Source organism: Euprymna scolopes, chromosome 17, assembly GCF_053919585.1.
Source record: "Euprymna scolopes isolate OS-2025 chromosome 17, ASM5391958v1, whole genome shotgun sequence".
Lineage (NCBI taxonomy): Eukaryota > Metazoa > Mollusca > Cephalopoda > Sepiida > Sepiolidae > Euprymna > Euprymna scolopes.
In genome coordinates this window covers 77,491,260-77,518,759 of record NC_136498.1, presented here as the reverse complement: position 1 = coordinate 77,518,759, position 27,500 = coordinate 77,491,260, and the positions used below count along the sequence as shown (strand labels likewise).

At 34.3% G+C, this 27,500-nt stretch overlaps 1 protein-coding gene and 1 long non-coding RNA gene across 3 annotated transcripts in view; both read right to left on the bottom strand.

Annotated features, from left to right (window-relative positions):
* Positions 1 to 27,500, bottom strand: part of LOC145296810 (potassium voltage-gated channel protein Shaw-like) — a 365,571-nt gene that overhangs the window by 321,101 nt on the left and 16,970 nt on the right. The window lies entirely within an intron of this gene.
* Positions 17,495 to 19,645, bottom strand: LOC145296809 (uncharacterized). The gene is made up of 2 exons (XR_013870026.1): positions 19,451 to 19,645; positions 17,495 to 19,343 (listed from the first exon to the last, which is right to left on the bottom strand). It is a non-coding gene; the product is annotated as an uncharacterized LOC145296809 (long non-coding RNA).

The window sequence follows — 27,500 nt, the reverse complement described above, 5'->3', positions numbered from 1 at the left end:
GCCTTATCTGACACTATTCCGAAAGTATCTCTATTTATTAACCCTGCACCTACACACAAATCGAAACGACAGACGTGAATTGTATTGCAATTATATATTAAAAAAAAAAGCAACAAGCGAACAGGATTGTTAGTTCCTGCATTCTCTCTACTTAACTTCACATTAAAATCGAATAAATCGTTTATTCAATGTTATACGTAGTTATATCTGATTAAAATATTTTAAATAATTTAGGTCTTATCCTTGTGTCTTGGGTTTAAAACATTCAATATCTGGTCCGCGCGACTGCGCTCACGTACATCTGCATAAATAATAAAATGCAAACTTTCAACACTACTAACAACAACGAAATGTATTTGTCGTGTATGTGTTCGTTTTTATTTGCATTTCCCACGAGAATTCATTTTGCCACAAATTCGGTTTTTAATGTGGAGAAAATTGAGGGTGTCTCTCCAATTTGGACAAAATTTTAAAATGCCTCAGTCTAAAAGGATATCTCATTTCCACATCGATAATAGAACAGATAGAACACTTTAAACCTTTCTCTATATTCTTACTTATCTCTCTGTCCCGGATTGAAATTAAAAACAAAGCCCCTAACCAAGATCAAACTCTTCCGACTCACAATTTTGGAAGTAATTTAATGGTGGCATTATTTTGTGTTTGGGAGGTACGCAATAATACCATGGGATTTGTGTTCGGGATTAACAAATTTATTTCATTAAAAAAAAAAATTACCTTGAAAATAATAGAAATTTAAAAAATATCGAAAGCAGAAGTTCAAAATGGTCTGTATTTGTTCTCAGGCAACGCTGAGCATGTCTTCTCGTGAAAACATAAAATTAAAAATAGTTTCCTTAATTATTTTCCTACGTTTTTATTTTTTTATAATATCGTTTTAATAAGTTTTAATATGTTTTCATTCGTTTAAAAATATCATTAAAAAGTTATAATGCAATTTATTATTGCCACCTAAGTAATAAATAGGTAGAATGTAGTATTATTAAGAAAAAATAATTGAACTCGTTGCATGGTTGTTAGATTCCTTCAACTTGTTGCAGTTATTAATCACCCACTTTCTCTTTCTCTTTCTTCCTTCTTGTAAACTAATCCAGATTTTTATTTGAATGGCAATCAAATATCTTGTTCCATTAAAAATATATAAGTATTGCGATCCATCTTTCAACATAATCATCTATAACTAACAAAAACCCATACATTACCCAAGAATTAATGCGGAACCATTTTTGTTATATTTTTAATTCCGATAATTTTCATTTTTCGCGTTATAAACGGAACAAAATAATGTAAGGTTTCGTTTTTGTTATTTATGGATACCCAGCGCGAACGCAGAACCCACGATAGATGCATACAAAAATGAATACTTCCGTTGGGTTACTCCACGATAGATGCATACAAAAATGAATACTTCCATTGTGTTACTCGTAATATTTTGCACGAAAAAAGTTATGCCTGATTTTAGTATTAGACTTCCTTTTGATGATAGGACATCGATCTTCTCGTTTAATTCCGGGCAACGCTTAGACCCCCTGTTAATTTTAAACGTTAGACAATAAAATAGATTCGGTGGAATTCAACTTATTATTCGGTTGAATTCAACTTATTAATGGACAAGTTATGACTTAAACTAGTGTTTGCAGAAAATATCTATTATGGAGAATTTGGGAAAAAGGACAATAACCCATTAACTGACATTATTGCCAGGCCCACTTTAACCTGGAATAAGAGTACCTGCTAGGGTTCGATTTATATGTTGAATAAAATCTGTCCGACATTTGACTCGAAACCGCAGCCGGTGATATGGCCCTAATTTGGGAACTATTGGAGGCGATTAAATCACTTCTTATATTCCATTAATCTCATATTCACTCTGAATAGAAAATATACAGCATGTTAGAGTCTCCGTCTATGGGTTAATTCCTACAGATAAAGTTCTATACTCGGATTAGACATTTCTGCTAACAAATCAAACGTTGCTTCTGACTAGTCAATTCTTATTTGTTATTATGATACCGTGTTATTAGCAATACAATTGTGTGCAGATCTACAATGTATTTAATAATTTATTCAGTCCGACTGAGTCAACTGCTAATATAAAATATTTTTTTAAAGAATCACCTAAATATAAAACAATTAGCAAACACATTTTAAATTGAAGAACATATTAGGGACTGTTTTCATCAATTGGTATATATATTATTCCTTAATTGGAATTAATTTTTGAGATGAGCATATATATATATATATATATATATATATATATATATATATATATATATATATATATATATATTTATTTCGGACTATTATTCTCATCTTTATTAGTTGTTGTTTTCATCTTTATTGGTTGTTGTTTTTCACGACGTTTCGGCCAACTATTCTTCTGGCCTTCGTCAGGTTTTCTGAAGATAGCGGTTTCAATCTTACCCAAAGCCGGCCAGAGGCTACTTGGCCAAAACGTGGTGAGACGACGACAACTACGAATGGCAGTGATTGCTGAGAATGTTGTTAGGAGATTCGAAGTTCCTATCCGTCGCGGTTATCACCTGACGAAGGCCAGAGGAATAGTTGGCCGAAACGTCGTGAAAAACAACAACCAATAAAAATGAAAACAACAACTAATAAAGATGAGAATAATAGTCCGAAATAAAATAAATTAATATGTTTTCATCAAGTTTCACAATATGCAAACAAATAAAAATTAACACAAATGACTTTTTCGTTTACGAATTTTTTTAAATGAGGATTGGTCATTCGCATTATTTAGATTGATCCGACTACTCTTTTCATCTTCAGTTTCATTTTTAACAAAGTTTCGGTCAGTGTAACCTCCGACCTTCTTCAGGTATATCTTATCGAACTCGGGAATGTTTCTGTTGAATTCGGGAATTTAGACGGAATTCCGAACGTAACTCTTCATTTAAATCATAAGAGTAGTATGCTCTTGTTCCGTCAGCCATGACTGGATAAATGTCATACGTAATTCGCAATTGTATTTGTTCGGAAGGACCCGTGGCGTCGTGGTTAGAGTACTTAGAAAAATCAATTGTAAAAGTGATATTCCCCTGAAGGTTCAATTCTCAGTGTGGGCGATCGAAAAACACAACTGCGAATTACTTAGGGCCGCTGTCCAGTCATGGCTGACGGAAAGAGAGCATGATTTTCCCGTGAATAAACGAATCCGTTCGAAATTCCGACCAAATTCCCGAGTTCGACAGAAAAATTCCTGAGTTCAACAAGATACACTTAAGAAAGTCGAAGATTACATCGACTGAAACATCTCTCTCTCTCTCTCTCTTTCTTTCTACTTCTTTTATTTCTCACCTATTCTCTCCTGTTGATGACGCCATATTTTCTTGGACGAATTGATTTCGTTTGATTTAGTTAGTGGCTTATGTTGGGATAAATAAATTTGTCTCAACATCACCAAAATATTTATGCTTTTCAATTTATACAAATAAATGCGAAAGTTTTAGTCTTGTGTGTTGCAAGAAATCATATGAATGAAATGCCTATTATTTCAAATGTTCGTTTCAACCATTTCAAGGAGAAAAGTTTGCGACGCAACAGTGAACTATCAATGCTAGTTAGTATTAACATATAAATGCAGTTTTAAAAATGGTATTACGAGTAGATTCTATTAAAAAGGGTATTACTAGTAGATTCTATAAAAATGGTATTACTAGTAGATTCTATTAAAAATGGTATTATTAGTAGATTCTATTAAAAATGGTATTACTAGTAGATTCTATCATCGAAGAAAAAAACGAAAGTCGCTACTAACAAGTAAACTTAATCACATTGTTCGTATCTTCCTGCAGACGCTTTGGTCTTTGTTGTAGAAAAACTAATACAGACAGAAAAGCTAACAAAAGAAAAAGAAAAAAAAACACCCTAATTATCTCGGAATATCAATGACACTTTCTCTGCGACACAATATTCGTACTTGTTGCTTTTTTTTTTTCGATAAGAATGTCTGAAAATTGAAGCAATTTTAGAATTTACTGCTGACATAGACAGAAAACCTTTTTGTTAGGAATTCTGAAGTCTACAATGGCACACAGTCGAATTTAGGAAAGGAAAGCCACTAAGGAACAACAAGAAAGTTATCTGTGCAGACGCAAAAAACAAACGATTTTGACTGTTCCTTACTTTTTCAAATATGCATCGATCAAGTGATCGAAACATCCTCCGCACACATTTACGAAAACTACGTTCAATAACGAATGTTCACTGCACTCATATTTTCTGCCTTCCGTCTTAGATCGATAAGTCAATTTAAACTGAAGCAAGTTATCGGTTTTTTTTAAAATTTCTAATTAAGAGTGCCAACTTTTGGGGAACTGAATTTTCCCTACATTAAAAACCGATCTTATGCCTAAATCTGCCCTCGTGCAGAGGCAAGTACGTAGAGATAACAACTAGTTATTTGTGAAAATCAAATTTTTACCATTATCGATAGCCAAATAACTTGGAAATTATTTCCATCACTTTTAATGTCAAGTCCGAAATAATAATAATAATAATAATAATAATAATAATAATAATAATAATAATAATAATTCCTGTTACTCAGACTCCAGAAAACACCTACACAGGCGGCAAAAAGAAAGTCCGCACTTGTAATTGTTTCAAAAACTGCAAATTTAAGCTAAATTTAATGTAACTGCTTAAACAACCTATACCTCATTTGACTGGCCTTTTATTCTTCTATAATTTACCTGTTCATATCTGACTTTTAATTGAAATATTCTAGTGTTCACGTCAATTTATAAAAAATAACTTCAAATTGAGGAGGCAAAAAGAAAGTCCGCACAATGGAAAATTCTTATTTAAATGTAACTTTAGGACATTAATGCAACACAAATACAACAGGAACACAATGAACTAGTTAATATTTAGTAGCATAGCCCTTCTGCAATTTGACAGCCTGCAATCTTTTGGGAATTCCTTGAATTAGACTGCAGCAATACTCCGGGGAAAGGGCATCCCTCTTTTCTTTAATTTTTGTCCAAAGTTCTTTGAATTCGGGAAGTCGTTTCAAATCTGTTTCTTAGGCTGCGGATCTTGATATCATTGTCTTCCCTATTAGAAGTAACTCTAGTACGACCAGATTTAGGGGCATCACGAACACTGTCGGTGTTTTGATGCTTTTGCACAGTCTTTCGTATCGTTTTCTCATCACATTTCAATCTGCGGCCGATTTCTCGATTGGATAAACCAGAAAGTTTGAGATTAATGAGCTCCTGACGATCACTACGAGAAAGTCGTGGCATATGGACTAAATGTTACGTTGTATAACCTGGAACAACAACAAGGCAGAGCTCTCCAACTGATAGATCACCTTTCTCCCTCTGAAGAAAGTTACCTAGCTTGCTAGTCGGTTGGCGTCTCTTAGACTGATTACCGCGTTACTGTTATTCGTCAAACGTTACCAGTTAATTGTTACCTTTACAAGGAAAGAAAAGACTGCTTGTAAGCAACGTCACCATTTCGTTGCAAGCCCTTACTTTCTTTTCTTACCCCCCTCTTCTTGTTGGTGAAATGATCCCGACAATAGAGATGCGTTGTTGCCTGTTGGTGGATATTTTACACTGATTTAGGGGCGATACTTTAAGCTGGTTTTAAGCGAAATTGTTGCTGCGGACTTTCTTTTTGCCTCCTCAGTTTGAAGTTATTTTTTAAAAATTGACGTGAACACTAGAATATTTCAATTAAGAGTCATGAACAGGGAAAATTATAGAGGAATAAAAGGCGAATCAAACGAAGGTATAGATTGTTTAAACAGTAAAATTTAGCTTAAATTGGCAGTTTTTGAAAAAATTACAAGTGCTGACTTTCTTTTTGCCGGCACTGTAAGTTATTCTCAAGCAGAAATCTTTTATGATGACCTGTGTGACTACTCCTAAGTAAGTAAGTAAGTAAGTAAGTAAGTAAGTAAATAATAATAATAATAATAATAATAATAATAATAATAATAATAATAACAATAACAATAATAATAATAATAATAATAATAATAATAATGATGATGATAATAATAATGATGATGATAATAATAATAATAATGATAATAATGATAATAATAATAATAATAATAATGATGATGATAATAATAATAATAATAATAATAATAATAATCATAATAAAACGATAAACTACTTAATAAGCAAATGCAGCAAACTAACCCCAAAAGAATACAAGAATAGTCATGATCAAGTAAGGAAGACAGTACACTGTGAATTATGCAAACAACTGCAGCTTGAAAACCCAGACAAATAGTAGAAATACAAAACAGCAGCAGTACTTGAAAATGAAAATCATAAAATCCAATGGAATAAAAACTTACAAACAGATAAACTCATCCAAGCAGAAAGACCGGATGTCATAATAATTAACTAGAAGGAAAAATATTGCTAAATCGTAGATTTCGCTGTTCCAGCAGACCACAGGGTGTATATCAAGCATATTGAGAAGCGGGGAAAATACACAGAGCTAGTCAGAAAGCTGAAAGGGATATGGAAGATGAGGAAAGTCAAGATAACATCAATAATAGCAAATGCACTAAGAACATTTCCAAAAACTTTGAAAAAAGAATGTGAGAAATTGGAATCAAAGGGATGGCTGAAAAGATACAACGGAGAACGGTAATGAAAATGGCTGAAATACACATTAGCCACAGGTGCGAGCCGGACATATAGAAATTGCTATAGAAATAAAATACAAAGAAACGCTACATGGAATCAATGAAACTGAAACAGTATAATTGTAATCCCTCCTCCATAAAGTGACGACATCAACTGATGTCACACTAAATAATTGAGGAAAGTCAATGAAAGAGGATGAAAAGGCCGAGAAAAAAAGCACTAACCAAACTCCTACTGGATTAGAGCGAAGAGGATATTGAGGGAGGCCTATTGCCACTCAAATTTCAGTGAAGACCAATGGTGAACGACTGTTGCGATAAACCAAAGTCTTTTGCAAAAGTGATTGAAAGAGGTTGGGAATTTTGAAAACCTGGGGAAACTTATTGTTACTGGATATTTTCACTATTCATATTTGGCAAATTAAAATACGACAAGGGCCCGACAAATTTAGGAACATGAGTTGAACAACCTGGAATTGTTATGTCAAGAACAACAAGAATCAATTTTTATTCATACATACTGGCATATTGTTGTTGTTTTTTTCATTAAAAATCTTTGTAAAAAATAAACACATTTTTTCAGACTGATTGGGGAATATTTGAAAAAGAATACAAGTTAAATATAAAAAAAGAGTACGTTCCCTTAAATTGAAGTATGTTTTGCAAACACATTCTATTAAAAAAAATAAAACACGTTCTATAAAAACCTAAAACTAGACATTTACAATTTTAAATTGTAAACAATTTTTTCTTTTCACTACTCGTACTTTTTAAAATATAAACACGAGTAGAAAATCAAAAGCGGCTATTTGTCGTGCCTTTACCGTGCCAAAATTGGTCGTATGTAGATGGTAAAAGCGTTTGGAATGATATTTAAACAATATGATTCAGTCGACAAAATTATTTTGGATTTCGCCGACAAACGTCCGTGCGATTCAAGTTTTAAGTATATAAAGAGGCTAACAATAGGCATTGGTTATAGGTTTATAAACAGAGAATTATAAAAACAAGTGAAGCATGCATGGTCCCCCGTGAGTGCACAGTGAACGAGGCATAAAAAATGACTAAGTTCAGCATTTGCCTTCCCATTTAACCCCCAAAGTTTCCAAGGCCATAACATATTTAAATTTGAGTTAAGCACCATGCAAAAGTGTTAAATAAACATACAAAGAAAATTTTGGACAATATGGTAAAATAGTCCCAAAAATTGAGTGTTTTTATTAGCCCTAAAAGAACCCTGGGGCACACGCAAGAGTTATCGCGAAGTATAGACAAACAAAATTATATAGAAATCAGTTAGTTACAACTTTTCAGAAAGTTTTATAAAAATCGAAGGCATCAAGTTTTTTTTTTTTAAATAAGCACAAACGTGTCAATTTTAGCAATTTTAACCCGAAAGGCACCTCTAAGAAGGCAACTGGAATTTTCCCGGAAAATCCCTTCTGTTACTTTTTTACTCATATAATGTTTAATGTTTGTGCAAAATTTCAAAAAATTCCAAGACGTAATTATTGAGAAAAGTATAGACAGACGAACGGACAAAAGTGAATTTACAGGTTAACCCTCCTTTTGTCGAGCGACTAAAAAAAAGAAAAAAAAAATTCAACGAGGACTGAGTTTTTCAAACTGTAACATGAATTCATTAAAACCATTGCCAATGCTGCGGCAAAAAAGATGCTCTCTCTCTCTCTCTCTCTCTCTCTCTCTCTCTCTCTCTCTACCACGAATGAAAACTACTCACACCCGACAGTACCCCGTACATCTACAAAGCCACCATTCACCCATGCATGGGTACTGTTGCCACATTTAGCTAGTGCATCTACCACTAGTCTCTGCCTCTTAGACAGGGTCCCTTAACTGTTTCAAACCTCATAGGTCCTCACTATCAACCAAGCTCCAACCCATTGTTGCATTCCTATGCCTATTTTACAGGTGTTTTACTCGCAACAATAGTGCCCATCCGACAAGCAGCAAAATACTACCTCTTCACTTTAGAGCTCCCTAGGTGCCGGGAAGGCTTCTACTCTAATAGTTTGTTCACTCAAACTACTAGACTTTGGAATTCCCTGTTTCCTACTTTCCTGACTGTCATAAACTGCAGAAGTTTAAATGTAATATGAACAGACCATTACTTACACAGTGCCTCTGTAAACATTGTCACAAATAGTAGTCCCTTATATTCAAGTGACAATATACCTTGTTTGGGTTGAATATATAGTTTAAAAAAAACGGTACGACACCACCAGCTGTAGCAAACACTAAATAAACGGCATGTAAACAGTGAATAAAGGTTTGATCATAAGTGTGATTCTCTTATTTACTGCTTATTGTTTTATTATTGTATTGTTTTATTTCGCGTTGCAAAAGGATATTCTAAAGTTATCAAAAGTGCAAAGACGCGGGAAAATACTGCATAAACGAATCCACTTGCAATATGGGTATGTTGATATTCTACTACAATAAATTGTTAACTATTAACAAAAAACGTTTGTGGTTTTGATTCGCCATTTTTGCTGCGGCATTCTTTCGCATTTTGAAATCAGCAAAGAACTATAAATCTCACGACGATATCAAAACTATTAGAGATCTAACCGGAAACACGAACAGTACATTTATACGTACATACTTTTGAAAGGAATTGTTGTTTTTTTTATATTTATTTTATTTTAATAAATCTAATTATACTGTGATAACATATTCTGGTAATCTTGCAGTATATTTAACAACCGAGACATCGAAAATTAAAATAAAATTACGGCATTGAATGAATGTATTTTGAAGGTGACGTGATTGAAACACTCACGCTCCCGCGTAATTATGAAAAAGTATATCGGAAGAAATTTATTAGCCGTTATCTTATTTTCATCTTTGTTAGGAAGTTAGACATAAGGTCAGGTATTGTTTTGCGAAGACAGTGCTCTAGGATAAGGCCTCTCTAACTTACAAACAATGCCTGGGCGGCTTCATTGGTATTTATCGTAAGAGGGTCTCAGATATAAACAAACCTGTTCTTAGAGAAGAGGCACAGTCTTAGAGTGTTGAATTCCTAGGAGTGAACAGAACAACACCTTAGCACGACAGCAACAAAGTCACTGCTGTACATGTCACTGTTGTAATCAACCAAGGAATCATAGGTAAATGTTTATTTCGCATAGTACACCAGACGCACGAAAACAGTGTTTTAGTGTAATCAATGGAACAAATTACGCGAGGAGACAGTGAATGCAGTATCATGCAACAGCTACAAAACTATGTAGACATATATATAAAGTTGGGAGCTCACACAGAAAAGTACTAATCTTCATGTTCTTTACTTCACTACGATTCTTTATAAGGAGGGATCACTTATGTAGTTTCTTACGTTTGGGGTTAAATGTGCCTTCTTAATGAATAAAAGTACAATTTAAAAATGAATTAAAAATTATTTTTATTCTTTGTTACTGTTGGACTGCTCTATGGGATCCACCCTTCTAAGTTTTATTGTCTCTGTAAAAAGAGGTTAGTTAATTGCAGATCGCATGAGGAGCTTCTTCCGAGGAATGCCAACGAGGCATTTCTTATCGGTCAGACTGCGTTTGTCCTAGTGCGCTTGTTTCTTAAAACCGCACATGATCTTGTGTCTCATTTCCTAACCACGGGGTAAATACTTTATCGAAATAGCGCCCAATGTCAAAGTAGCCCACGCTGCCAGCATGCATATATACACAAGATGGAAAGTTACCGACGAGAACAAATAAATCGGCGAAGCAAGTAAATAAAGTGGTTTTTAACGTCATGTTGCTGTGTAGAACTTCTTCTTTTAGCAAGACTTCGGCAAACTCTTAATCATGTTCGTTAGATTGTCATACCTGCTAGTAGCAAAGATTCAGCGTAACAATAACAAAACATATTGCCTGAAAGTGGGATCCATTTACCGGGAAAGTAAACTTATTACACCTGCCAGTATCTCATATTGTTATATTTTGCTGATGGGCAATCGTCAAATGTGTTTAAATCTATATAATTTATTAAAAAAAATGTAATTTATCGATTTATACATTCGTTGCCGATAATAAAAACATACATAGCTGGTTATAAAAATATTTCGTTTATTCAAAATATAACTTTTAGGTTTTTAAATGACAGTTTGACAAGTCTAATGGCGTGCGTGACGGGAGTGGTGGTGGTGGAGAAGAATGTGTTGCTAGTATCATCTCGTATCGCTCTCTCGATTCCGCCTTTGTCTCTGTCTGTATATCTTTTTATTGGCCCAGATGACGTCAACATTCCAACCTGTATTGTTTCAAAAATGTGGTTCAAACTCTCTGACCAGAGATTTTACGTTCTAGAATTTGATTCCCCTTAGACATCTTCTCCTGGGCCTTGCATCTAGACTTGTGACCGACTTTTGTTCGACGTCACTCCTGGGGATCTGGTTTATCCAACGATGTTTCTATAAAGCCAAAATATTCACCAACGTATGAAGTATTGTTGCTACATCTGAGCTGGTGCATATCTCTCTCTCTCTCTTTCTTTCTCTCTTTCGAAATCTCCCCGCTCCTCCTCCTCCTCCTCCTCCTCCTCCTCCTCTATCTCTCTCTCTTGAGCAGGGTGAAAAAAAAGAGCTTAAACTAATAGGTTCTGAACAGTCTGACAAGCCCACTTCCAGTCACATTCCTGTGTTTTCTTTGCAAGTACTTCCACGGAGCGTGCTTCGATGAACTTGTTGTATTTGTAGCCCCTCAACAAAAATACTTCAGGAAGCTGAAGATCCAATGGGAAGGTAAGGAGCTAGTAAATGAACCATATCCAGACTACCTTGGCATCACACTGGACCGAACTCTCTCCTTCAAGACACACATAGACAAGCTCCGAAAGAAGATCGCGCCTTGAATTAACTTAGTCAACATACTGGCTAACTCGAGTTGGGGAGCAGACCCACACACGCTAAGGACAACATCATTAGCCCTATGTTACTCCACGGCTGAATATGGCGCTGCAGTATGGCCTCGCTCAGCCCATGCTCACCGCATTGACGCAGATCTCCACAAAGCTTGCCGGATCATAATCGGAAACTTAAAAAGCACACCTCTACCAGCCCTATACCGATTAAGTGGCATACCACCACCTAAAGTCCGCCGGGATATAATTGCGAGAGTTGAGCGTACTAAACAACTCGAAGACCCCAGACACCGTCTCTATGGCTACTCGGAGGTGGCTAGACGACTTGTGTCCTGGCGAAGCTTTGCCACAGTGGAGGAACTACTGGACACTCCTACATCCTCTTACCGGCTGCAGATGTGGAGAGAGGTAGACCTTCAGTCTACAAATATAGCACTGCCAGAGCCCAGTGAAACCTTACCACCTGGCACACACCTGCCCCGTTCGGATAGGGTCACTCTGAATAGGGCAAGGGCAAAAGTTGCAAAAACTGGCGACAACCTCTTCATGTGGGGTTACTCTACAACTGCTGAATGCCCCTGTGGTGCCCAAGTTCAGACCATCGAGCACATTTTAACATCTTGCCCACTGGGGCCCAACTGCACAGACGAAGACCTCAGTGTTGGTAATGAAACCGCACGCCACTGGTTGAAGAGATGGAGCGACAAGTTATGAATGAACAAAAATACTTCAAACCCACCTGACAAGCAGTAAAACCCCTTTCACTGTAAACGTCCTTAAATGCCAGAAAACATTCTATTTTAATAACTTCTTTCTTAAGACAATATTAATAAAATGAATAAATGCTGAATGCACTTCGGTTTCTTTCAACCTAAATAATGAAAAATTTGTGAACGCTGACGAAGGCGTTCTCAACAAAGATAAATGTTTTATATACTTTGAACATTGTATATATACCATGAAGATTATGTGATTGAGATAGCCGAAACAACTGTATGCAAATAAAAACTGTTTTTCCAATTAATTTATGAAGATTGTTCTCTACATTTGCTGAGGTTTAGATGAGCCTAGGATATATTTCTTTTATTTTTTTTTTGGGGGGGGGGGTATGTCTATATTCCAACCCGTAGATAATTTTTTATATATAGAATTTGTCTACGCATAACACGAGAATCTTTTCTCCAGCTGAGATAAGGCATTTATTTATTTACTTATTGAATGCAAAGAACAAACTCGGCGAAGATTCCTAAAAGTTTTCAGATAAAATGTCCGCACATGCGCACAAACGTGTATAAATAAACCTGAGGCAATATAAAGATAAGTTTCTACAGAATTGGAGTATTTTACTATGTATAATTCAATATATATATATATATATATATATATATATATATATATATATATATATATATATATATATATATATGCACACACACACACACACACACACACTGCAGAGATAATCTACTAGCATCAATCCTGTGGCTTTGCGGTAGAATTGTCAACTGATAACTAGATGGTTAGAGGTTCAATTCCTGGCTTAGGACGAGTGCTAGTCTAACCACACTGAAGAATTGTGATATAGCAGAATAGTCTGCCTAGAGATGACTATATATATATATATATATATATATATATATATATATATATGTATATATATATGTATATATATATATATATATATATATATATATATATATATTAAATGGAATTCTGAAATCCCGTAGGATTACAGATTGTATTATACAGTCAACATAAAGTCCAAACTAATATCAATCTCAATAAGACGATCCCAACCAGACCAGGAAAACTCAGTATGCGAGATAATGTGCTAATAAGCAAAATTTATAACTACCCACATTTGTTTTGCTAATAACATTTCCTCTGATGAGATGAGGATTCGAAACCCGCACACAAAAAATCCTATTAATTAAGAATAGAAATTCTTCTGGCGGGGCGTTTGCTCAGTTGGCAGAGTGCTTGCCTCGCATGCAAGAGGCTCGGGTTTCGAATTCTAAGTTCAGATGTGTCTAACTGATGAGCCCAAATGAGGGTGAAACTTGAGTCTTGAACTTTCGCTTCATTGAGTGTCATGGCTTGTGTGAGCTGCGGCGTTATTTGGCTGTGGAATTTATTATATATATATATATATATATATATATATATATATATATATCAATAAAACTCCTTTAACTTGAACTCCTTCTAAAGTTGGACTTCTTCTAAACCTGGATTTTCTCTAAACTTGAACTGTCTCGTCATTGAAATTGTATTAGTATATTTGATGCGGAGTTACAGTAAAACTGTTTACATGGTTTAGTCAGATATAGCCCAGAAATATTAATATTGGTACTATGTAATTAATGTAGATTAGCTATTGATAATTAATTTACACTAACTGTAAATTGTTTTTCAGATTGCTATATTGAAAATAGTGTAAAACAACCCATCACAATGGCTTACAACTGTTGTAAAAAAACTTCTTAAAACAAACGGTTACCGACTAACTATGCTGTTCTTAAATCACTTAATGTAAATGATGTTGAAATGTGGGTGCAACAAGATGAGGAAACTGCTGATCAATATCCTGAAGGCAGTAATGGTGATGAAAATAGCGACAGCTCCCATTCTCGTGACCCTAATGTAAATAACCAAGAACACTCTGATGATGCAGAAAAGTCTATGGAGACGGTTATAAAATTTCTAGAAAAAAGTTCTTACTTTGGTGACAACTATGTTTTGCAAGCAATGTCACTCCGAAGAGATATAATCATAAAGAAGCTACAGAACCAAGAAATTGAAGATTTTCGTGATCGCTTACGGAATACAATGGCAGCGCCCGAGAGCTCAATCGATAAAAATAGAAACTGCAATGAGACTCATTCAATGAATGAATAAAAAAAACTGTATTTTACATAAATGTATGATTTCTGTAGATGATAACTTAGGTAATAAATACCTAACAAGTAAGAGTAGATTTAATTTATTTTCAATGTTTTTGTTCCTGGTAATAATATTTAACAATTCTTACTTGCAATATATCGTAAACTCAACTTAATATATACTTGAAGTATCATATAGCAATGGATTTCATTTACTATTTCTTAATTCTTAGAAAATTAAAGTTAACTGCAGCACATTTTTTATCACGAAACTTGAACAGCATCCTCTAATTTGAACGAAGCGGATGGTCAAATTATAGGAGTTATACTGTATATATAATGAAAAGTAGCTTTACAAAATTACTTTTACAGTTTCTAGAATTGTCTAACCAGTAACTTGAATATTGTAATAGAAATAAAACAAACACTGAAAGATCACGACCACAGGAAACGAAGAAAACTGAAACCACAAAATTATAAGTTAAGTACGTCCCCCACCCACCACTTCCAAAAATAGTGGCGTCTTCATTGGCTGGCGCCACGCTAAAAAGTTGTGATAGGGCCAATCTGAACAATGAGGAGGGGCACTAACCAGATCTACAATGGAAAAGTCCGAAGAACACTGAGATATTGAGTAGGCTTTTTGACACTCAAATCTTAGGGAATATCAATAGCTTTCACCAGCGAAAAATCAACTTTTTGCGACAACGTGAAGTCATGTGAGCTTCTTATTGAGAGAATTGAGCAGTGTATATCTGAGGAGATTTGTTGTCACTCAAACTCCAAGGAACACCACAGATTATTGCTAGTGAATAAACGCTGGTGATGACCTGTGCGTAAACTTCTTGCGAATGAATAATAATAATAATAATAATAATAATAATAATAATAATAATAATAATAATAATAATAATAATTACCCCCCCCCAAAAAAAAAAAAAAATTCCTAATAGCCGAGAGAGTGAAAGAGGATGGAAAGACCGAGGAGAGCACACTGACCAAAGTCCGCTGGACAAATGTGAAGAGAACTGGGACCTTGAGGAGACTTATTGTCTCGCAAATTCCAGTGGAGACCAATGGCTACTGCCAGCGAGAAATCAATAGTAAGCGGCGATAACGCAAATTCATTTGAAAATGTTATCGAAAGAGATAGAGATTACTGAAAATCTGGGAAGACTTATTGCCACCCAGCTTCCAGGAAACACCACAAGCAGCTTTCAAAGAGAGATACGTGATGATCTGTGTGAAAGCTTCTTGCGAGCCAATATTAATAAGCAAATTGGATGAAATACTTAAGGTTCCTATTTATTTATTTCGCGACAAGAACAGAGTTGGACACAGGATATTTTTAATGCGGTGAAAATCCAGTTATCCAAAAAAAGTGGAGTACTTTGGATTGAAGCAACAATAAAACTAGCTGCACGCAAGAAGAAGTTCTTCTTCATTAACTGAAGACAAAAAGAGGTGTCGTATCATATACTTTCCTCTTGAAAGGGCCAAGATACTTCTTTTGTAAAGTTATCAAATCTTACGATATATATATATATATATATATATATATATATATATATATATATATATATATATATATATATATATATATATATGCTAGTAGATTGTCCGGCGTTGCCTGGCGTTGCCTGGCGTTGCCTGATGGTGAGATACGTTCAAATATAATATTTTAATTCATGCAAATAACGTATTTATCGTTATAGAGACAAATCTGTATCTATTATAAATATTGGACCCAATATATAGTAATGACTTAAAAGTTAAAAAATGACTTCTGATCCACTACCGAGAATCGAAACCAAAACGTTTAATTACGATTTATTTTTTCCTTTGACGTAAATGTCTGAGCTATGAAGATATACTAGCTATAAGGCTAAAATTTTAAGCATAAACCCATAGCTATTACGTCACGCATGCATATTCGACCTTCACCTGCTAAATTCAATTTTTTTAATTTTCACACTTTTGCACAGATTTTCCCCGGCCAAACCCAAATATAAAGTTTCGCATGAGTTCGAATACCCTATATATAAAGTTTCATGTCTGTAGACCAAAATCTCACAGAGGAGTTTGGTAGGCATTTTTTTAAACAAATATATATGCGCATACAGAAATATATATAGAAAGAGTTTTGTGTTTACTATAACCTTTTTACGCAAATATTATGCAAGTCTAAATCATGTAGAATATCTGCATGAATATAATTACACGTAATAGTTAAACATAGATGATCACCTTATAAGAAAAACCAAAAACCAAGAAGGAAATTAAATGAACGTTTAAAAGAATATGCAAATAAGCTAGATCTTTTGCATATGAATGCGATTCCGTGATCCATATACAACAAAGTTGTATTTTCTTTTTAAATAAATAGGAAAAACGGGTTTTAATATAAATATCAATACACACACACAATATATATATATATATATATATATATATATATATATATATATATATATATATATATATATCTTCTACAATATTAAGGGGAAAAAGTTGTTTAAATGTATGTATGTATGTATGTTTGTATGTCTGCCTAAAACTTTCAACAGAGGCGACGGATTTTCACAATATCGGTATCGTTTTGAAGCTCGACCCTTCGGACGACAAATATTGAAAAATTGGCTAAAAACATTAATTCATTCACCGTTAACTGGGCACTTTCCTACAGGGAGGTAGCAAAATATCGTTTCTTCATGACAATTTAGCAAAACACGCATGCGCAAAAAACTTCTCTCTTGAATTAATTTAAATAGAATAAAAGAGACCAAACGTCGCTCACGCGATCATAGACGTCGTTTTAGTGGCAACGTCGTTATCTTATGATTGCACGTTCGAGCGAGATATCAGATATATTTTTTTTCGATTTTTAAAGTTTTAATACTGAAACAGGGGTTTTTTTTATGCCTTTTTTTTACGTTCGTTCGTTTTTTAATTTATTTGTCCATCACGTTCGCTGTTTTGTTTATTTTTGTTTTTCTGATTTTTTAAAGAAGTTTTAATATTTAAATAGGTTTATTTATGCCATTTCTTTTTCGTTCGCTTATTCTTTATTTTGCATCACGTTCGCTGTTTTTTTTTATTTAACCCTCCCTACCTCACCAAACCCGGGCAACGCACTCAAGTGGTGCCTTAAACATTTTAAGCATCATATACTACGAGACTATTTTGACAAATGAATCCCTTATACTTTTAGTTTTTCTCATACTTAAAAACATTTCATGTTCATAATGTTACATTTAAAGGTGTAACAATTAAACATATGGACGATATGAAATATGGTTTTCGGAAAATGATATTTCCTTTGTTTTCAACAATGACAAAACAAACGAAAAATGTCGGTTAACAAAAGATACAGTTGTTTAGAATTATTACTATCAATACTAGAAGAAATGACGGCTTGGTGAAACCGGGGTTAAAAAAGCAGGGCGAGAAAGTAAAGGGTACGAGGGAGAAAGGAGGTAGTCAAAATTAAGACCCGCGGACAGGCAGGATTCGCGTGACTATTCACTCTATTAACAACGAAATTCAATTACAATAAGATTCCTTTTTGTTTTTCTTTTAAAAGTTTGGTCAATGAGAAAATTTCAAAATTGTATTTATTTAGTCCAGAAAGCAATTTCTGCCAACTCGCCGTAGGTTGAGGACATGTATTTTCCTTTTTGTGTTTGGGATTCTTTCGAATGGACTTATCCATGAATCATAGACCGGAGTTACCTTAATTGGTACAAGCTAATAACTGATCTGTTTCCCCTCTTCACATTTATTTATATGTCACCATAGCCCATTCTAAATTATTGCAGAACCCTCGGGGGGGGGGGCTTTTAGATCATTCTAACACTTCTAGGTCCTTCTAAACTTTTTATTACTATACTCTTGCTTTTAAACTATTTCGTGAATTAAAAACTTTTGAGATTTGATTATTAGGACTGCCTAGGATACTTTAGCACACATTTTAAACAATCAGTTGATTTTCATTATTATTTTATCGAAATACTCCCTCGTAACAATACACACACACTCACTCATGCACATAAACATACACACACGCACGCACACACACACGCACACGCACACGCACGCACACACATATATATTTATTTATGAAGATGAAAGCTTATTCTTTTCCTGCCTGTTCGCTTGTCATGCTCTTCAAGTCTGTTACAGACCTAAAACTTGTTTCAGTGCGAAAACGCAATGCGTATGAACGAGTAAATTCCGATATTTTGATACGCTTGATTATGTTTGGTTGCTATTAGATTGCCCAGGTCCCAGAACGAGGCAATTACGGGAGGAAACCATGTGACATTTTAAAGAATATGGCAACCGACAGAAATTGTACACGGCGCTCCATTAAATCGTCAATCAGTTTCACATCGTCAGATTTCACTCCAATTGTAAATACAAAATCTTGAAAATTGTTTACAACTATCTCCCATTGTTTTTGACTTTAAAATGGAAAGTGAAAATCACTCATTTGGTCGCTTTTCAATAACACGGGATACACCTACAAATTCGATTTGGGTACGGAAGCAAGTGGTATCCAGAACTCATTACCGATACACTTGTTTCTGTATTGTAACGAAGTACACGATTAAACACGTAGACCCAACACGTTGTATGCAGAGTACGTCGCAATAGACATAAGACAAGTATTAGCTTCTTTCTTTTTTGTAACAACGACATTTATTTTCTCATCCTCTAGCAACGCGTGACTTCTCGTTACGGCTGTGACGTCTCTAACGAAGCCGTCTTTTTTAACAGGCTCTCTCTCTCTCTCTCTTTCTCTCTCTCTCTCTCTCTCTCTCTCTCTCTGTGTTAAAGTCCTTTTCTTCGCACACGGGTCAGCATTTGCATACGCGTGTCGCGCTCTGTTAGAGTATTTCCTTAGAAAGAATCTGCATTATGACTACTAATCTGTCCAAAGATCTAAACACATGAAACACGTAAATAGACACTCCACAAAAAATAATTCATACAAGTTTAAAGTTTCTGCTTGCTTCACTGGCGGTCAGTACTTAAAGCTATACAAAGCATTAATTTCAAGCATGAATATTTTACATTAATTGACACATTTTTTGGCTTTCTATCTATCTATCTATCTATCTATCTGTCAATTAATCAATCAATCTATCTACTATATATTTATCCCTTGCTATATATATACACACATATATATATATATATATATATATATATATATATATATATATATATATATATATATATAATTTAAGGTTGCTATTTTCCAGAGATAAGGTAACCAGTGAACTATAACGAGGTTGCCAGAACGAAAAACCGAAACATGTTCATGACTGTGTAGCAGCACATTACTGCTTATGTAAAAACATATTGAATGACCCTTTAAGTATAACACCAGCGAAAAGAAAACTATTAGAGTTCTCGGCATTTTGGAAACATTATATTATAGATATACTTTTGTTTTTTTTTTGTTTTTTTTACACAGTGATCACCACTTATCAAGGCCTGGAAGCCACTCAGGGATAAGGGTTATTGCAAGTACATTACGTTAGTGTGGAGATTTGATGAAGTGTTTACTTAAGGGGGCAGTTCATTAGGAATTTGTTAACGTTGGACTTGAACACATCCAAGTTGTAGTCCGGTGGGAAGCAGGCAGACGGAACAGAGTTACACAGGCGTGCAGTTCTAAGAAAGAAGCTTTGTTCATGGAATCCACGTTTTGATTTAGGCACAGATATAGAGTGGGGGAAATTTTTCACAGTGGATTCAGCTAGACGGGTGTTTTTCGTGAAAGATTGGCGAGGGGGGACCAGAGATTGGAGTTCAGACGAGCACCTGCCATGGAAATAACGATAAAACAAGGATATGCTCGCAACGTCTCTTCTGTGGGAGAGAGGTTGCAGGGTAGAGAAAAGGGCATCCCGCACTAAGCCACGAAGTCTATTTTGTACTCTGTCAAGGCAGGATAGGCTGTTTTTAGCAGCTCCTGCCCAGATATGGCAACAGTATTCCATCCTTGGACGTACTTGGCTTTTATATAGATATGAAGACTTATGAAGACTGATTCTTATGGTGGACTTCATCAGTGTCAAATTGCTGCAAAACTCGGGATTTTATTTTCTACTGATTATTGAGTGTGTTTTTTTTTGTTTTTTTTTTTTTGTTTCAATTCACAATTAGCAAGGAAAAATAATTAATATTACTGGATCATTAGGATTCTTTGTCAACAATCTCTCTATCACTCTATCTATCTCTCTATCTATCTATCATATAAAAGGAACTTTGTATGTATATGTGAGTTTATTCCCTATAGACTTGAAAACGGCTGAGCAGATTTTAAAAAAAATTTCGCTCGAAGATCATTGATGTGTCTGGGAGTGTTCTTACGTAGGGTTTGCATTGGAATGCGTCTGATAAATATAAAAAATCGATAATCGAAAAAAATCGATTAAAAAAGGAAGTTCGATATTGGCCAAAGTTAACACTGTTATAGAACATAACATCACAAATGCATTTGAGAAGTTTTCTCACCGCACAAGACGAAAGGCCCAGCCTATAAAATCAACTGTATATTCTTTTATAAGACAGGCGCGCGTTCTAAATCAATGTTTCTTCTTAGACCAGAATTAAACTATAATACTTGGCTTCTGTACGTTTAACTTTAATTCAGGTGATTATGTAAAATAATTTCATAAACTGAACAGTTGGTTCTGTGATGAGACCAGGGGGGGGGGTGCGTTCGAAATGAATGTTTCTGTTTAGAGCGCAATTGAACCAGGATACCTAACTTTTGCATTTTAAACTGTCAAGTGAAGGCTTTATTTACAAATAATTTTACAAAATCAACAGTAAGATTCTCTACAGTGCAATGTAGATTACAATGTATTGTGGACTAAATCACTGCGGGGAGGCATATGAAGCTTTCTCCCGGTTCACTGTGGGCGGGGGAAAGGGCTCCATCATTAGAGCAGGAAATAAATCGATTTGATAAAAAATGGTCGATTTCACCGATTTCAATGACGATAAAAGTATGGTAGAGTAGAACATTTGTTGATTCTCATTCAATCCCGGACAACGTCGGATCTCCCTACTAGTTTTTATTATTAATAACAAAGGAGTATATTAACTTCTTTTATATCTGTGCTTATGTTGAATTCAAAACTCCAAACAGTTTTGTTCTATCGCGTCATTTTTTTTTTTTTTTTTACATTTTTCTTTTGCGCATCTCGTGTTTATTACGATGGCACTGTTTTCATTTTATGTACAATTGAAACAACAGTAAAACACTAACAAAAGTAATCTAAAAAACGCCTTTATTTGTATGAAACAACTAGAAAAATACCCGTCACAGGGCGGGTAAAATATATGCTTTGAATAAAACAATTTTGCATAATGTTTATCTCACCTGATGAAGATTAAGATCAAGAGACAATTCTATTAAATCTTATGTCTAGAATCCCTATTCAAATTTCGATCAAAGTTCATTGCTCGATTTTGATTTGCAAAACTATCGAAAAGATAAGTACTCTTAAAAATTTGAAATTCAAGGAATCTTGTTTAATTCGTGTCTAATGACCATGGATCAAATTCAATGCTAATGCAAATTTTCTAAAAAAACAAAAAAAAAAAAATAAATAAAACAAAAAAAAAACAACACAAAAAAAATAAAATATTACAAAACGTAAAATTAAGGCAATGTTTATCAATTGATATCTAATACATAAGGTTAAGATTTCAAAATATCGAAGATATGCGAAGTTATACGAATGGCTACTACTCCCACTTTGCCATATTTTGTGTAAACCTTAATTTATCTAAATATACCCAGATATATCACATACTTACGCCAAGCAGTTGTGTTGCAAAATTCATAGTGATTGGTTAATTAGTTTAGGAGTGACTTTCACATATATATATAGGTATTTCGGATGATGTAAAACATCATTAATTTACGACTCGCACAGCAGCCGCCGATTAGAGAAATGGTTAGGAGCCTTGACTATCCTACAGGCGGTCGGGCCTCAATCCTGGCTTGAGGTAGTTGCCTGTCTAGCCGCACTGATGAACTGTGAAGCAGCAAAAAATTACTGTATGTGGATGACTATATATATATATATATATATATATATATATATATATATATATATATATGAACAAAAACGTTTAGCATACGATTTACTTTTTCCTTTGACGTTAATGCTTGAGCTATTAAAACATATTTACTGCAAAGCTAAAAATTAAAGAATGAACCAATAACTATTACGTCATACATGCATATTTGTAATGCTGTCGTTCAACCATCAGCTGGCAAATTTCTTTTTCTTTTTTTTTTTTAATTTTTACACTTTTTCACCAATTTTTCCCGACTAAACCCTAAATATAAAGTGTCGCAAGGGTTCAACTACCTTACATATAAATTTTTATGTTTGTAGACCAAAAACTGACAGAGAAGTTTGGTTAGCAGAACTTTTTAAACAAAAATATAAACGCATACATATATATATAGAGAGAGAGAGAACTTTGGTGTTTACTATAACCTTTTTAAGCAAATATTACACAAGTATAAATCATGTAGAATATCTGCCTTAATATAATTACACATAATAGTTAACTGAAATGATCATTCCATAAGAAAACCGAAAAAACTAATAGGGAATTAATTAAAATGAATGTTTAAAAGAATAAGCAAATTAGCTAGATCTTTGAAAGATAAATACAATTCAACAACCCATATATATATATATATATATATATATATATATATATATATATATATATATATAACAAAGTTGTATTTTCTTTTTAAATAAATAGAAAATTGCCTCTTTTCTGTTGTTCCTGGCCTTCGGGCCGGGATCATAGTGTAGTATCTTGCGGGAGATACTGCAAGCAAAGACCATATGTGGGGACAACCTCACATATAAGTTATTGGTCAATGTAGGGGAAACCCTTCATACCAATTGTCACTATTCAGCTCCCCTACTCCCCGGGGAGTTCGTCCCCATTTCCCCTTCACTCCTCACATTAAAAGTCGGCCGTGTGCCTAATTTGCTCGGTGGGGAAGCAAATAAATACCCTGTTGTTCTTGGCCTTCGGGCCGGGATCAAAGTGTAGTATTTGTTCTGCAGATGCTGCACTTAAGGTAATTTGTCCCAGTCAATGGAAGGGAAACCCTCTATACTGGACAATTATTATTTTTGGACCCAACCAAAGTGCCCCTCTTCCCTTTTTTTCGGGGAGCTGGTTTAGCCCCACTTTAAAAACGATCTCGTATCACAGTTTGCTTTGATGGGAAAACAAATAAATACTAATAGAAAATTAGGTTTTTAATACGAATATCAATACACAAAAAACGAATTTATAGAATTATATATACATATATATATATATATATATATATATATATATATATATACTTTTAATTGATATGAATTTATAATGGTTGTATCGTTATCGCCTGCTATTTCTGTTATTTACCATGTGTAAAGTGAATATGCCTTACACTCTTTGGTGTGAATATGATGCAGACACATTGCAAAGGAAACCTCTTCATTATTCCCATGAACCCTCGTAAGACGTTTGAAGGATTTAACTCAACTGTTGGATTGCCCACAAAGACCGCTCATTTTTTTAATGTAATCTTTCCGGCCTACTAAAGATCATTTTATATCCCCATTCTTCAAATCTTGTATTAAATAGTGTAATGAATATGTCGACGCTAGTGTACAACAAGCCTTTGAGCAGAGGAGTTCTTACATTTGATTGTATTCTGGGCTTTAAAATGGAAGTTAACTGATATCTTTTTCTTTTCTTACTACAGAAAAGGGAAAATGTCACAGAAACCTGTATAAATGATATCTATATAGGGAGAATGCGATTATGGAACGGGTATGCCAGAAATGATTGGCTCGATTCATAAAAGGAAAATTTTCAGTAAGAAATGCTCCGTGCTCTGACCAGCTTAAGGTAATGTACAGTAACCTAGTGAAAGCTGTAGTTAACCGAGATTGGCGGCGAAAATCGCATATATTCTCATGATTTTCAAATCGAACGTGGAAAAGAAATTGCATAAACTCAGTTATGTTTTACTTGATCTTTGAGTTCCTTCTTTTAAAATAACAGACGATTTTTTGAGAAACCCAGTAGATTCATTTCAACATACATATAGAAACGTTACCAAATGAGAGCTAAAAAGACATTCATGCATTTGTGACTTCGTTTGTGACTCCTAACACCAGTATTATTGTAACATATGAATGTTATATTGTAACATATGAATGTTATTATTGTAACATATGAATATTACATACTATCCCTTACTTACTTCCTCCGCAATTAATAGGTAACTTCTTCCGGCCGTTAATCTGGATATGTACTTTCATCAAAGTGTTCTTCCTGCATTCTCATTTTTTAGGGGTTTGAGTTGCGAATGATTCTCTTCAGCAAACATTCCCTATAAAAGTTATTTAGGAATCCGATAATCAGACATTTTTATCACATGTTCATTCTATCTCAGACGATGTTGAAGTATCTCAGTTTCAAGACTAGTGCAATGATTTTATTCCAAAACTTCACTTCATACTAAGTATACACCGCAACCATTTTTGTAAAAAAAAGTCCAATCTTTCTAAGATGCTTTCAGTAAATGATCCCTAAAGTATCTGATGCATAAACTGTTTAGTTCTCTTCCACTGCAAGAACACAGACACAGAGGTCAAAAAGTGAGATTGAGAAGTCAGCGCCCCCGAAGAGGGGCACTCTGATGCAAGTGCCTGGGCGGTCCCGTCGGCATTCCTCGATAAGGGCGCCGCAGGTGATTAGCAATAAATTAACTCCTTTTCAAAGAGAGAATACAAAGCCTGGGAGAGTGGATCTCCTAGAACTGCACAGAACCAACATAACGCCGCAATCAACAGTCATTACCCTTATCCTCGAGTGGCTTCCGGGCCTTGATAAGTGGTGACCACTTTGTAAAAAAAAAAAAAAAAAAATTACAGGAATGGTCTAATCTCTGCTGATTTTGGAGTCCAAGGATCAAAATCTGTAGACGCTGCTTTGATGCATAAAGCCAGGATGACAAAACATGTTTTATATGCTTTCATCATGGTCTTAATTAAAATGGCGGCTATAATCAAGATTATATGCTTTTTTTAATTTCCGGTTTCTGATGTCCATTTGGATGCAAACTTAGACGTTGTTAAGCAGACTAACTAGCCCTTCTTAACATGAGGAAAACGGGTGTGGGCTTTCACGTTATCTGAGAGGAAGACAATAATTAATCATAAGGGACCATATCTTGCTTGTCACCATTGTTCCGTCTGAGAAGCAGAAATCGCAAGATAAAAAGAGTAGACAATCTTGCCTTTAAGCGAAACGACACAGCGTCTACAAATATGGTATGTACATATTATAGTACAATACACAGTAAGCAGGTTTTTGTGCACCAACATTTACAACTTTTAAGATTAAGTCTACAAACATGATAAGTGAGGAGGGTAACTGGATACTGTATCTAAAATAAGCATTCCTAGATTAGGTCAGATTACAAAATCTGCATCTCAGTTCAACTATAATTTAGTTTTTGCATAAGCAATCACTTCTCGCACTCATTAATAATGAGATCATCTGATCGTTAAAGTTGAAATAGGTAACTAATAATCATCTAGGTTGCTGTATATATATATATATATATATATATATATATATATATATATATATATATATATATATATACAAAAGTGAACGTGTCTGTGTGTGTGTCTGTGTAAATTTCCCTACGCAATAACTCTGTCAATTTTAAGTCTACAGACTCGAAATTTGATATGCAGGGTACTGAGATTTGGGAAAATTTTTGTGATCGGTTTCCGACCAGAAATTTGGCTGTTAAGGCTCACAGTTTAACGATTTGACCTTTGAGAACTCTACCAAACTCCTCCGACAATGTTGGGTCTAAACACTTGAGATTTTAGATATAGGTTCCTTGGATATAGATCTAACTTATTAACTGTATTTGAGCCCAAAACAATAAATGTAAAGGGTCATAATAGGGGTCAAATTTAAAACAATTGACCGCTTTTTTTTTCTCAACATACACCTCCAAACACCCGGGCAACGCCGGGCTGAAATGCTAGTGTATATATATATATATATATATATATATATATATATATATATATATATATATATATATATACTCCTATAAATTTGTTTTTTTGTGTGTTTGTGTGTATTGATATTCACATAAAAAACACTTTTTTCTATTTATTTAAAAAGAAAATACAATTTTGTTATATATAGGTCGTGTGATTGCATTCATTAGCAAAAGATCTAGCTAATTTGCATATTCTTTTGATACATTCCCTATTAGTTTTTTCGTTTTTTTTATGAGATAATCATCTTTAGTTAACTATTACGCGTAATTATATTCATGCAGATATTCTAAATGATGTATACTGTCGTAATTTTTGCGTAAATAAGTTATAGGAAACACAAAACTCTTTCTAAATATATTTACGTATGCGTATATATATTTGTTAAAAAAAATTTGCTTACCAAACTTCTCTGCCAGTTTTTGGTTTACAGACATGAAACATAATATATAGGGTATTCAAACCCATGCAAAACTTTATATTTGGTTTTTAGCCCGGGAAATCGGTGCAATAGTATGAGATTAATGAAATGAAATTTGCCAGCTGAAGGCCGAACGACGGCATTACGAATATGCATGTGTAACGTACATGTCTTTATAGGTCAGGCATTAACGTCCAAGGAAAAAATATATCATAAGCTAAACGTTTTGGTTTCTATTCTCGCTTGTGGCGCACAAGTGATTCTTTTAATTAAAGATCATTATTATATATTGGGTCCAATATAATCTAGTTATCTGTAAAAGTAAAATTGTCTGTGTGTGTCTGTGTAGATTTTCCTACCAAATTACTCTGTCAATTTTCAGTCTAATGGCGCAAGATTTGACACAAGGAGTATTGGGGTTTTGGAAAATATTTTTAATCTCTTTTCGGTGGCTGCCAAAGGGTCAAAGTTCAAACACTCTACCAAACTCCTCCGCCAAATTT